Source organism: Apodemus sylvaticus, chromosome 20 (assembly GCF_947179515.1).
Source record: "Apodemus sylvaticus chromosome 20, mApoSyl1.1, whole genome shotgun sequence".
In the NCBI taxonomy this organism is placed as follows: Eukaryota; Metazoa; Chordata; class Mammalia; order Rodentia; family Muridae; genus Apodemus; species Apodemus sylvaticus.
In genome coordinates, this window is record NC_067491.1 from 57,058,619 (window position 1) to 57,073,287 (window position 14,669).

Genomic DNA, 14,669 nt, shown 5'->3' on the forward strand with positions numbered 1-14,669 from the left:
AAAGAGACATTGGACCTGGCTTGAGCATTTGGAAATTCAAGACCCATTCCCAGTGACACAATTCCTCCAACAGGGCCACACTTACTCCAACAAGGCCACACCTCCTAAAAGTGTCACTCCCTGTGCCACTTTAGGGCCATTTTCACTCAAACTACTACATTCTACTCCATTGCATCAATAGTCCATCATCATCATGCAAAAATCATTTAGTCTTACTTAGAATGTCCCCATTGTCTATCACAGGAACAGCTTCGTTTGAAAGCAAAGTCTTGTCTGAGTCTCATGCAATCTCACTGTAATCCCCTGTAAAATCACAATGAAGAAGCAAGTCACATACTTTCAAAACATAATGGCAGGGGATATATACATTACCATTCCCAAAGGGTATAAAGAGGATGTAATGAGGAAATACTGGGCCAAGGGAGACTAAAAACCAGCTGAACAGACTCCAAACTCTGCATCTTCATGTATGATGTCAAAACACTCTTCAGATCTCCAACTCCTTTCACACTTGTTGAGTGCAACACACTATTTTTCTTGGGGTGATTCGGCCCTGTGTTAGCAGCTTTCCTCAGCAGATATCCCAGGGCTCTGGTATCTCTAACATCTTGGGGTCTCCAAGGCAATCCAGGCTTCACCTTTACAGATTCATGCAATGGCCTCTCTTGATCTCTATGCAGGGACACCCCTGCATAAGAATGTATTAAAACATTCTTATTTTTCAAATATATTTTTCACCAGCTTTCTGTTTTCAATGGTTTTCTTCAGTGCCTAAGGTTGAACGGCTTAGAAATTGCTCTGAAAAAACATGGTGGCCTTGAACTCTGAAGTCTACTTGTCTCTGCCTCCCTAGTGCTAGTATTAAGGTATGAATCGGGCCTTTTCATGGGTTGGAAGCTTGGCTGGGTCTTGTCTTACCTTGATGTCAACCATTCCTTGTATTTCATCTAGCATCAGACACTTCTTTACGTTTTTTTAAATGTCCTTGAGTACAGGATTTAGTTGCTTTAAATGTCCTGGTGCTCTCTTTTTCAGACTGTACATTTTGTATTTTTCCTAGTTCAGATTGTTCCTTTTCATTATAAAACTGCATAAGTCAGACCAAAAAGAACCACATGACACAGTCAATGCTAGGCTGCTTTAAGTGTCCTCTGTCAAAACTTTTAATGCATATTATGTTCAATCTAGCCTCAGACTGATCTTAACATAATTGTAGAAAGCAGCAATGCTCTGAGCCAAAATATCACAAGACTATTTTTCTAGGCACCATACTAATAATATTCTCCCCTGAATCTTCTCTAACTGAGCCCTCACAGTTTAAATAACCCCGAGCATCACTGTCTTCCATGATCCTACTACTATAACCCAATAAACCCTGCTTGAATTGTCCATCTGCACTTAAGTTCGAAGTCTGAAAGTCTTCTGTATTCCTCCAGATGAAAGCATGGTCCGTCCGATCTTGGCAAGACGACAGGCCATGGCACCAGTTTACATCTTAGTGTTTGATTGCTGTGAAGAGGAACCATAACCATTGCAACTCTTAAAATGGAGAATACTGAATTGGGGCTGGGTTGTATTTCAGAGGTGAAATACAACCATTATTATTATGACAGGAGACATGGTGGCATAGAGTCAGACATGGTAGTGCAGAGTTAACTGAGAAATCTACCTCTGGATTGGAAGGGAGAAGGAAGAGAGAGGGACCCTGAGCCTGGGTTGAGCATTTGAAAGCTCGAGGCCCACCCTCAGTCACATACATCCTCCAACATGTCCTATGTGCTCCAGCAAAGTCACACCACTTAATCGTGCCAATCTCTGTGAGTGTATGGGGGGCGTTTTCATTCAAACCACCACAATCCTATTTTAGAAAAGTAATTTTTGTCGTCTTCCTCCTCTTCGTCCTCATACTCCTTTTCCATTTCTTCTTCTTTCTATCTTTCTGCTACCAACCAAAGATTATGAATGCATTTTTGTGTAGTCCGGCCTTTTCCACATGTTATCTTTAGCCTTACATAGACTGCCTACACAACTGCCTGGTGACCTCCACTGTGACAGGAGTGGCTTCCTTTGTCCTCTTCATTCCCTTGTGTTGGCTCCTAACGTTTACTGCTAGTCTGTCATGGTTTTCTCTCAATACTTGAAAAAAAGTTCAAGAGCTTCATTCAAGAGTTTTACAATATTATTTTATTCATTTAACTAAAACCTCAAGAAAAAAGAAACTCTGATATTGCTAGTAACACCATTAAAGCATTAGCCTAAGTAAGCCTTGTTTCCATATCCTTCATTTATATAAAAAAGAATCCTTGACCTATTGTCATCATTTATTATCGAACTCTGTCAAGTAAATGTCTCTACATGTGAAAAGATACCCAACCCTTCACATGTTATTTTTACAAACATTCATCATTACTGTATTAGTAAAAGTACATACTATGTACATTTTTTTACATTTAGTTGTGTGTGTGCGTGCGTGTACATGTGTACGTGTGTGCATGCTTATATGAGGTTTATGTGCAATGAGTGTTGCCAGGAGTCCTGAAGAGCACATCTGATCTCTCAAACTGATGTCACAGGTGGTTGTGAGTCAACATGTGTTGCTTAGACCCAAACCAGGACTTTCTTAATACCAGGAAGCACTGTGCATTCTGTCTATCACTATTGTCTTACTGAGGGTGGTAGAGTTTCAAATTTATATATATACATATATATATATATATATATATATATATATATATATATATATATATATGTATATATATATTGCTTGCACATGTTATTTACACAAATTGGAGAGTGTTACTTATGAGAAATCCATGTGTGTATCTACTGAAATTTAACTATAACAACACTTCTACTTCTTTCTTCCGACCCTGTCCACATCCGTAGAAGGGCCCTCTCATTTTTTTTAAATACATCACTATCAATTTTCCAATGTATATGATTTACCACAAGAGTTTATATTTTAACTCTTATGGTTCATAAGTTTGTGGTGGTGTACCTTTTTAGGACAGCAAAATAAAAACTTTCCAATACAGGAAACAATGAAAAGCTTAAGAATACATGCAACTCAACTGACCTTGTATAAAGCCATGCGTTTGTCAGTGCTCCCCCAATCATAAGGATTCTTGAGTGTATAAAAGATTCTTTTTCCTATAAAGACATTCAACCATGAATGAAAAGATTAATATGAATAGACAAAGTTAGTACCACCCATAATATCATGACAATTTATACCAACTTTGCTGTCCTTTGAAGCAAAAGAAAATAGTTACTTGTGTTACACCATGCAGAGAGAAACAGCAAGTTCTTTTTCCTTTTGCCAACTCCATAAGAATTAGCTCCTCTTGGCACAAAACTCTAAATGGAAATTATGACTTGAGTCCTTATAAGATGGCGCAGACCTTGTAAAGGAGATGCTTTGGTGTCCAGGTGGTCACAAAAGAGACCGAAACAAAAACAAGCTCTCCCAGGACCTGCTATGGAGGTATAAGTCATGACTCAAAGCACTGTGCCTGTGGTAAACTCATTGGAGAGAGGTTACATTTAGGTATTCTAATGAAGAACCAGGCATGACAAGTTCCCTTGTTCTTGTCCATATAATGCTCTCTGTACAGACCTGAATATCAGCCCAGGATTCTGGCTCTGCAGTTGTTGGAGATATGCTGTGACAACAGTCTTTATCTCCAAGGGCTTGTGTGTCAACATTAGCATAGGATTCCAAACCAGTCAGTTTATGGGATAATCCATAACAAGCATGCCCTGATGTTTCAAACCTTTCTGAGTATAAAGATTCCAACAAGGTAACGCCAGAAGAAAGTGCCGACCATGCATCCATCATTCATGTGTTTAGCTGCTTAACTGTACCTCAGCACTCACTAAGCAACACTGTGGGAGGCTTACAATTTGTTTTCTCTGCGTGATTGCCAGTATTTCACCTTCTGTCACACAGAAACAAATTCCCTCTTCCCTAGAACCCAACCAGCTCTGCAACTGATACACTCAGACTTCTGCAGGACCTTGAAACACAGAGCTCTTCCTGATGGGGCAGATGCCAGGTCTCCATTCACACCTTGTTCACTGCAGAACCTTAAAACCCACACCGTTCTAATAGGACATGAAATTCATTCCAACAGGTCTCCATTCACACCTTGTTCACTGCAGAACCTTAAAACCCACACCGTTCTAATAGGACATGAAATTAATTCCAACTCACTTTGTGTCTTCAGAAATTCACCTTCATAATCCCCATCTTCTGCTTAGAAAACGAAGGCTCCCTTTGCCCTTCTGCCACCTCCAGCTAGAGTGCGTTTCTGTCAGCAGTGATGGCAGAAGTCTTTGCAACTGCCTCCTGTACAGTGGCTATGGGCAGAAATGTGTACCACGAGCTATTCTGTCCTGCAACCAGGGTGCAAGGTCTCTGGTAAAGTATTTAGCAGGGCATAGCACGAGGACAGGACACAAAGGCCTCTGGGTGGACCAGTTAACTGGGTGTAGCTCAAAGGAGCAAAGGCCTCTGGGTAAAACAGTTGGTAGGTGTTTCTGTTTCTTGGTCGTGGAATTCTCTGGGAGGATCTCAGCAGTTGGTCTCTGTGGGCTTTTTGCCAAAGGTAAGAAGGGATTAAATATAAGGATTAAAAATATTTACCTGCATCCTTAATACAAGTACTCATTGTCTGGGTCTTTCAGTTTTGTATGTACCAGAACTTCAGGCATTTGTCACATTCATTTAAAAAAAACCTATCTTCAGTTATTTCCCACATGTACACATTACAGTTAGATAAGGTTCATTTGTTTCTCCTGCCTCCAACTGCAAAAGGGCATTTTGTTGTTAACCAGGTGATGTGAATGCTGTCCCCTGTGTCTTATTGCATCTTCAATTAGCCACAACTTTGCCCTCCTGCTTTTTACTAGAAATATGTTGGATCTCTTTGAAGTAGGTTACCTATGTTTTATAGATGTTATTTCCTGAAAGATATTGCCATATCTTTTTTTAATGTCTGAATATTTATTTATTTTTACTGAATATAGTCTTCATTTACTTTACTTTTTTTTCTTTTTTTTTAATTTAATATTTTTATTTTCTATATACTTTGTTTACATTTCAAATGATTTCCCCTTTCCCAGATCCCCTTCCCCGTATGTCCCATAAACCTTTTCTCTCCACCCATTCTCCAATCACCTTCCTCCTTTTTCTCTGTCCTTATATTCCCCTCCAATGCTGGATCAATCCTTTCCAGGATCAGGACCCTCTCTATACTTCTTCATGGGAGTCATTTGTTATGCCATTTGTGCCTTCCAAATTCAGAGCTTCTGGGCTAATTAATATCCACTTATCAGAGGTTGCATTCCATGTGTATTCTTTTGTGATTGGGTTACCTCACTTAGGATATTTTCCAGATCAAACTATTTGCCTAAAAATTTTGTGAATTCGTTGTTTCTAATTGCTGAGTAGTATTCCATTGTGTAAATATACCACATTTTCTGTATCCATTCTTCCTTTGAGGGACATCTGGGTTCTTTCCAGGTTCTGGCTATTATAAATAAGGCTGCTATGAACATAATGGAGCATGTGTCTTTATTGCATGCTGGGGAATCCTTTGGGTATATGCCCAGGTTATAAAATCAACTCAGGTAAATCAGTAGCCTTCCTATACTCAAAGGATAAACAGGCTGAGAAAGAATTAGGGAACTGACACCCTTCACGATAACCACAAACAGTATAAAGTACCTTGGGGTGACTCTTACCAAACATGTGAAAGAACTATATGACAAGAACTTCAAGACTCTGAAGAAGGAAATGTAAGAAGACCTCAAAAAATGGAAAAACCTCCCATGCTCATGGATCACCAGGATTAATATAGTTAAAATGGTCATTTTGTCAAAAGCAATATAAAAATTCAACGCAATACCCATCAAAATCCCAACTCAATTTTTCATAGAGTTAGAAAGACGAATTCTCAAATTCATCTGGAATAACAAAACCCCAGTATAGCTAAAACTATTCTCAACAACAAAAGAAATTCTGGGGGAATCAGTATCCCTGACCTCAAGCAATACTACCGCGCAATAGTGTTAAAAACTGCATGGTATTGGTACAGTGACAGGCAGGCATCAATGGATCAGGATTGAAGATCCAGAAATGAACCCACACTCCTATGGCTGCTTGATCCTCGACAAAGGGGCTGAAAACATCCAATGGAAAAAAAGATAGCCTTTTCAAAAAATGGTGCTAGTTCAACTGGAGGTCAGCATGCAGAAGAATGGGAATTGATCCATGCTTGTCTCCTTGTACTAAGCTCAACTCCAAATGGATCAAGGACCTCCACATAAAGCCAGACACTCTGAAGCTAATAGAAAAGAAACTGGGGAAGACTCTTGAGGACATCGGTACAGGGGGAAAGTTCCTGAACAGAACACCAGTAGTGTATGCTCTAAGATCAAGAATTGACAAATGGGACCTCATAAAATTACAAAGTTTCTGTAAAGCAAAGGACACCATCAAAAGGACAAATCGGCAACCAACAAATTGGGAAAAGATCTTCACCAACCCTACATCAGATAGAGGGCTAATATCCAATATATACAAAGAACTCAAGAAGTTAGACCCCATAAAACCAAATAACCCTATTAAAAAATGGGGTCCAGAGTTGAATTCTCACCTGAAGAACTTCGGATGGCAGAGAAACATCTTAAAAAATGCTCAAATTCATGAGTCATCAGAGGAATGCAAATCAAAACAACCCTGAGATTTCACCTTACACCAGTCAGAATGGCTAAGATTAAAAACTCAGGAGACAGCAGGTGTTGGTGAGGATGTGGATAAAGAGGAACACTCCTCCACTGCTGGTGGGGTTGCAAATTGGTACAACCACTATGGAAATCAGTCTGGCAGATCCTCAGAAAACTGGGCATGTCACTTCCGAAAGATCCTGCTATACCACTCCTGGGCATATACCCAGAGGATTCCCCAGCATGTAATAAGGATATATGTTCCACTATGTTCATAGCAGCCCTATTTATAATAGCCAGAAGCTGGAAAGAACCCAGGTATCCCTGAACAGAAGAATGGATGCAAAAAATGTGGTATATATACACAATGGAGTACTATTCAGCCATTAGAAACAATGAATTCATGAAATTCTTAGGCAAATGGATGGAGCTAGAGAACATCACACTAAGTGAGGTAACCCAGTCTCAAAAGATCAGTCATGGTATGCACTCACTAATAAGTGGCTATTAGCCTGGAAAACTGGAATACCCAGAACATAATCCACACATCAAATGAGGTACAAGAAGAGAGGAGGAGTGGCCACTGGTTCTGGAAAGACTCAGTGTATCAGTATAAGGAAAAACCAGAACAGGGAAGTGGGAAGGGGTGGGTGGGAGAACAGGGGAGAGAAGGAGGCTTATGTGACTTTCAGGGAGTGGGGGACCAGAAAAGAGGAAATCATTTGAAATATTAATAAAAAATATCTCGAATAAAATAAAAATAAAAATAAAGAAATGTAATATGCAAGGATTCTGCATACAGTTGGCTTCTAATAAAGCACTCTTCAAGAGATCACCTGATGCCCCACTGCAATCTGAAACTGCTTTTGGCACTTACCAACTAGACTTCCTGTTATAGGTTGGTTAATGATCAGCAGTGACAGTTTCATGCCTTTTAATGTTAGCTTATACTTTTAGTATTTTATTCCTAATCAACTAGTTAGTAAAATTTATTAATATCCGATGACAACACTTTGTGTTACTATTTTTCTTACCCACCTTAGGGATACAATGTATTTAATGTTCTCTCAATGCTTTCTTCGGTGTTCAGTTGTTGCTGGCTCTGTGAACTCCTCTACTGAGGACCAACATAATAGGCTCTGCTTCACTCTGACTTATGTAGTTGTAGTTTTTCTTTTAAATGTAGAGGAAGTCTTGGCTTAGTAAACAAGAGGAACAAAGGAGACACACGTGGTGGGTAAAATCAGCTCCCTTCCACCTTGAGACAAGTTTTCATGTATGTAGCCCAGGCTGGACTCAAATGTACTATGGAGCCTAGGTTAACTCTGAAGTCCTGTTCTTCTGCCTCTACCTCCCAAGTGCAGGTCTGAAGGTGTGCACAACTATGCCCGACTTTTCCTCATTTAGTCCGATGTTGTAAAGAAGGTTCTCAGACTACTTAGCAGTTCTTAGACTACTGTCATCTAGATATTTTTGGGAGTCCAAACCTATTATTCTGCCTCTTGGTGAATACACAGATCAAGACTTTAGCCTCTCATTAAGTGTAAAAGACATTTACTTAGAAGAGATCATTGCAGTTAACACAAAGTTAAGATGGCCATGGAAGCAGATGGTGGTGTACACCTATAATACCAGCAACTAGGGAGGCAGAGGATCCCTAGAATTGCCACCTGGAAGATGTCCCATCCGGGAGTTCTTCCAGGGGGATCTCTTAGTTCCAGGCCAGTCCATTCTACAGAGTTCCAGGCCCTCAGAACTCAGGTATTATGTATACAATTATTCAACTAGTTACAGTATATTTCCAAGTGTTTTGCACAGTGTCAGGTTGTAGGTTGCTCTGAAATAATTTCTATATTAAGCTTCCATAATCTTGCTAGGATTAAGGAACTGCTAGTTTATATAAAGTTAGTAACAATCACAGAAGACAAGAGCTGGTTTAAATATACTAAAAGTTATAGGCCTTACTCTCCAGTTCTGTGTGCAGAAAGGCTTTCAACAGTCCAGGGGTAACACAAGGAGAAGGTTCATTTTATTTGTGTATAGTGTTCAGCATAAACCAGCCATGGTAAGAGGACTGTGATAACTTCTTTAATCAACTCAGCTGTCTGAGGTTGATCTGGCTGATTGCAAACATGACTGCTCTTCAGAATGCACCATGCTGTTAGTGTTTCTTCAAAGACTTACATGAAAATTGTGGTCAATCAGCTTAATTTTGAACTGCCATTGATAATAAATTACACTCAAAGAGTCTAAACTCAGGACCGGACTCACTCCTGCTAAATGTGAAGATAAAATGCAAAACCTTTCTTTCACACCATGGCAAAGTCTTACATGGACATTCAAGACGAAAAATGCTCAGGTCTCCAATCAACTTCAAGACCCGGTTTCTTTTTAAGTCACTTCTGCTCCGTGTTTTATCAATACCCACTGCTCCCCAACCATGAAGAACTTTCTGCATTCTGTGTGCACTGGCTGCATCTTCTGAGTCAGACTCACTCTGGGATGTGGAGTTGTGTGAGGCAGAGTGCAGTGGGAGGAGCATTCTGGAGCACGCAGTGCATGAGGGAAGATGGTACTTCCCACAGAAACCCACAAACTTAATTTGTCTGACACCACAGTCAAAATAGACTCCACCACACTTTGGGTTTTGGACAATTGTTGGCTGAACCCAAGTATCTATAAAGATTCCCAGGAAGTCCATAGTGTGTGTAAGAAATACTTCGATTCTTAATGGTCCTTGAGGCTAATTCCAGAAGAACTGTATGGTCATGTAAAATCTCTAACAAAACAACCAACCAACGGGTTTCCTCATAAACTCAACTTTTCCAGGGAATAAGATTACAGATCTCTCGAGGCAGGTATGTCACCAAGTTATGAAAACTGAGGATCGAAGCGAATGCAACTGTGATTGCTGAGTAGGCACACTTTGGATCTTGTCACGCAGCACCTAGTAACTCAGAGAAGGCAGATTTGCTAATTCTTCTGGTGGGATTTCTTCAATGACGTTTACTCCAAGGTATAAACTCTGCAAGTTCTCCATCTCTGCCAGGATGCTCTGCAGCTAATTGCCTCCCAGCCCAGGCTGAAGGTCTGAAGCACATGCAACTCCAGCAGCGAGGCAGGCAGCTCCTGGAAGCGGTTGCCACTGAGGATGAGCATCTGGAGGCTGCAGCAGAGCAGCAACTGGGCCAGGCAGGCCCTTGGACGGTGAGCCTGGGCCGCCCAGCTGGTTGTTCCTGGCCAGCATCATGCCCTGGCCGCTCAGTGTCAGCAGCTCAGGTCCCAGCTCTGGGAGCTCATTGCCACTCATATCCAGGAGCCAGAGGAAGAAGCCACCGCCCAGCGCTCCCATGACAGCGACCAGCAGCAGCAGCCACAGCAGCGCCTCCTGCAAGCCAGGCCACTCCTCAGTGTGTGCCTCCAGCTCAGACTCCAGGGCCTGCGCCCCACATGCTGGATGGACCAGTTGAGTTTGGCCTCCCCTAGCCCAGTCTCCTCCATCCAGCGGGATCCTAGGATGCCTGATGAGGCAGTACATCCCGGAACCTGAAGGGTTCCACCCCATCAGAAGTGGTGCAGCATGGCCCTGCCCAGGCGCTCACCCCTGATGCCAGCCGAGTCAAGCCTCAACCTTCTTCTTTACTCTTTGGCTAATATCCACTTACAAGTAAGTATATACAGTTGTAGATTTGGTTTATTGCTAATATTATCTTGATGGGGTTCCCAAATTATAGGAGATTTTGCATGTCTACGTGTGAGACACTGTCCTTCCTCCCAAATTGTGCTAAATGCTAAATAAATTTGCTGGTAGCAAATGACTGGACAGGGAGACAGAGGTGGGACTTTAGATTTCTCAGACAGTAGATCACTGAAAGAAGGAAGTTTTAGAATTACGATGCTATTGCCTTTCCCTGGGACTAGATGTCCCAGGCTAGGTTGGTACCCAAGAGGGTCTTCCTCTTCTCTGTGCACAGGGTAGAGGGAAATATAGAGGGAGAGGGATTTGTAAGATCATAACTAGAAGAGGAGATGGGGGGCTGCAGTCAGGATGCAAAGAGATTTTTAAAAAAAAATAATTTGAAGAAAAATGAAAAAAATAAAAAGAATTGCCCTACTGGGAAAGCAGAGGATGGAAATGTCTCCCATTCTCATGGATTGATAGGTTTAATACAGTAAAAATGGGCATCTTACTAAAAGAAATCTACTGATTCAATGCAATCCCTATCGAAATAGCAACACAATAATTTACTGACATGGAAAGAGCAATTCTCAGTTTCACATGGAAAAACAAAAAACCAGGATGAATGAAACAATTCTGAACAAGTAAAGACTTCTAAAAGAATCACCATCCCTGACCTCAAGCTCTACTACAGAGCAATAGTGATATAGATTGCATGATAGCGGACACGGACAGTCAGGTTAATCAACTGAATAGAATCAAAGACCCAGAATTAAACCCACACACCTGTGGACACATCTTTTGTTAAAGAAGCCAAAACCATACAACCAGAATTATAGCATCTTCAAATCAGACTGGCACTTAGCACCTCATTTTAAAACAGCGGTGGATTAAGTAAGGGATTGCTTGCTAGAACCCTTCCCCTAATGTCCAGATGCCTCTTGCTTGTTTGGCTACAGCGAGATTTGGAGCAATAAATTTTCTATTGAATCAGAAGAAGAGAGTCAAATTTGCAGAAGAATCTTTTACATAAGTAAACATGGATAAACTCACATAAAATTATGTATGGATTTGTGCTTACACATTCATATATCTCCATTAAAACCAGTTGGGCCAAACTACATCCTTATCTCATAATTACTTACTTACTTACACACACACACACACACACACACATCTATACTTACAAATGCATTTGGAGCAAAAGATCAAGCACCAGCACGGAATGAACTCATTCATTCTGGATGAAAAATGAGCTCCAATCTTTATTGCATAGAGAAAGAAAAGCCTCTTCAAGTTTGTGGCTAAATGAATTTAACCCAAGTCCATAGCAGAATGCTTTGTCCTATTTAGTAAGACTAAGCTTGCCTTGCTATTAAGAAAATACCTCTGCCATCCGAAGTTCTTCGGGTGAGAATTCCTTGTTTAACTCAGTACCCCATTTTTTTAAAAGGGTTGTTTGGTTTTCTGGAGTCTAACTTCTTGAGTTCTTTATATATATTGGATATTAGCCCTCTATCTGATGTAGGATTGGTGAAGATCTTTTCCCAATTTGTTGGTTGCCGATTTGTCCTTTTGATGGTGTCCTTTTCTGACTCCAGAAAACAAAGTTAAACAAAGAATTCTCACCTGAAGAATGTCGGATGGCAGAGAAGCATCTTAAAAAATGCTCAACTTCATTAGTTATTAGGGAAATGCAAATCAAAACAACCATGAGATTTCACCTTACACCAGTCAGAATGGCTAAGATTAAAAATTCAGGAGACAGCAGGTGTTGGAGAGGGTGTGGAGAAAAGGAACACTCCTCCACTGCTGGTAGGGTTGCAAATTGGTGCAACCACTCTGGAAATCAGTCTGGCGGTTCCTCCGAAAACTGGGCACCTCACTTCCCGAAGATCCTGCTATACCACTCCTGGGCATATACCCAGAGGATTCCCCACCATGTAATAAGGATACATGCACTACTATGTTCATAGCAGACCTATTTATAATCGCCAGATGCTGGAAAGAACCCAGGTATCCCTAAACAGAAGAGTGGATGCAAAAAATGTGGTATATCTACACAATGGAGTACTATTCAGCCATTAGAAACAATGAATTCATGAAATTCTTAGGCAAATGGATGGAGCTAGAAAACATCATACGAAGTGAGGTAACCCAGACTCAAAAGGTGAATCATGGTATGCACTCACTAATAAGTGGATATTAACCTAGAAAACTGGAATACCCAAAACATAATCCATACATCAAATGAGGTACAAGAAGAAAGGAGGAGTGACCCCTTGTTCTGGAAAGACTCAGTGAAGCAGTACAGGGCAAAACCAGAACGGGGAAGTGGGAAGGGGTGGGTGGGAGGACAGCGGGAGAGAAGGGGGCTTATGGGACTTTCGGGGAGTAGGGGGCTAGAAAAGGGGAAATCATTTGAAAAGTAAATAAAAAATATATCGAATAAAAAAATATCAAAAAAAGGAGAGAAAAACATAAAAAAAAAGAAAGAAAATATCTGTTCTATCCTGTGGTAAGGAGGGTCCTATCTGCTCCTTCCACTCTCTCTGTAGTTTCTTCTTTTTGCCTCTTTCTCTCTGCATTGTGCATATTGCTCTTATTTTACAAAGTTGCCTTATATTTAAGATATTAAACTCTGCATTCTCCTTCTAATCTTGCTCCCTCCTCCTGCTCGGTTGTAACAATGCTCTTACTTTCATTGTGTTTGTTACTTTTTTTTCACTCAGTTTTTTATTAGATATTTTCTTTATTCACATTTCAAATGTTATCCCCTCTCCTCATTTCCCCTCCAAAAACCCCTATCCCATCCCTCCTCCACTTCTTACTACCCCACCCACACACACTTCCCTATCCTGGCATACCCCATCACTGGGGCGTGGAGCCTTCATAGGACCCAGGGCCTCTCCTCTCATTGAGGTCTGACAGGGCCATTCCCTTCAACATATGTGGCTGGAGCCATGGTACCCTCCATGTGTACTCTTTGATTGGTGGTTTAGTCCCTGGGAGTTCTGGGGTGCTGGTTGGTTCATATTTTTGATCCTCCTATGATGCTGCAAGATCCTTCAGCTCCCTGGGTCATTTTTCTAGCTCCTCCATTAGGGACCCTGTGCTTAGTTCATTAGTTGGCTGTGAGTATCCACTTCTGTATTTGTCAGGCACCTACAGAGCTTCTCAGGAGACAGCCATATCATCTTCCTTTCAGGAAGCACTTGCTGACATCCACAATAGTGACTGTATGAGGGATGGATCCCCAGGTGGGGCAGTCTCTGGATGGCCTTCCCTTCAGTCTCTGCTCCACATTTTGTCTCTGTATCTCCTCCTGTGGGTATTTAGTTCCCCCTTCTAAGAAGTACTGAAATCTTCTTTCTTCTTGAGCTTCATTTGGTCTATGAGTTCTGTCTTGGGTATTCCAAGCTTCTGGGTTAATATCCACTTTTTTAGTGAGTGCATGCCATGTGTGTTCTTTTGTGACTGGGTTACCTCACTCAGGATGATATTTTCTAGTTCCATCCATTTGCCTAAGAATTCCATGAATTTGTTGTTTTTAATAACTGAGTAGTACTCCCTTAGGCAAATATCATTTACAAATAGTGATATTTTGATTTCTTCCATTCCAATTTGTTTGTATTTTACCTTCTTTTGTTGTCTAATTGTTTTTGCTAGGTCTTTGCGTACTATATTGAACAGGTAGGGAAAGAATGGACAGCCTTGTCTAGTTCTTGATTTTAGAGGGATTGCTTCAAGTTTCTCTCCATTTAGTTTGATGTTGGCTACTGCTTTGCTGTGTATTGCTTTTCTATTATCAGATATGGTCCTTGAATTTCTGATCTTTCCAAGACTTTTATCGTAAAGTGTATTGGATTTTGTCAAATACTTTCTCTGCATCTAATGAAATGGTCATGTGATTTTTTTCTTTGACTTTTTTTTATATAGTGGATTATGTGTATCATGAAGCAGTGATGGATTTTGTCAACTACTTTATCAGCATCTAATGAAGTGATAATGTGTTTTTTCCTTTGAGTTCCTTCATATAGTGGATTACATTGATAGATTTCTGTATATTGAACCATCCCTGCATCCCTGTGATGAAGCCTACTTGATCATGGTGGATGATTGCTTTGATGTTTACTTGGATTCTAAATGGAAAACTCCAAAACAAGGAAGGTAACTTCACCAATGAGAAAAGAAGATAAGAGTTATCTCAGAACAAAATAATCAAAAGGAGAGGCTCACATGCATATAATGCTACCTACAA

General features: G+C 40.7%; 1 pseudogene; it reads right to left on the bottom strand.

Annotated features, from left to right (window-relative positions):
* Window positions 1–8,935: 8,935 nt before the first annotated feature.
* LOC127670610 (leucine-rich repeat-containing protein 58-like) lies at window positions 8,936–10,230 on the bottom strand (annotated as a pseudogene).
* Window positions 10,231–14,669: the final 4,439 nt, after the last annotated feature.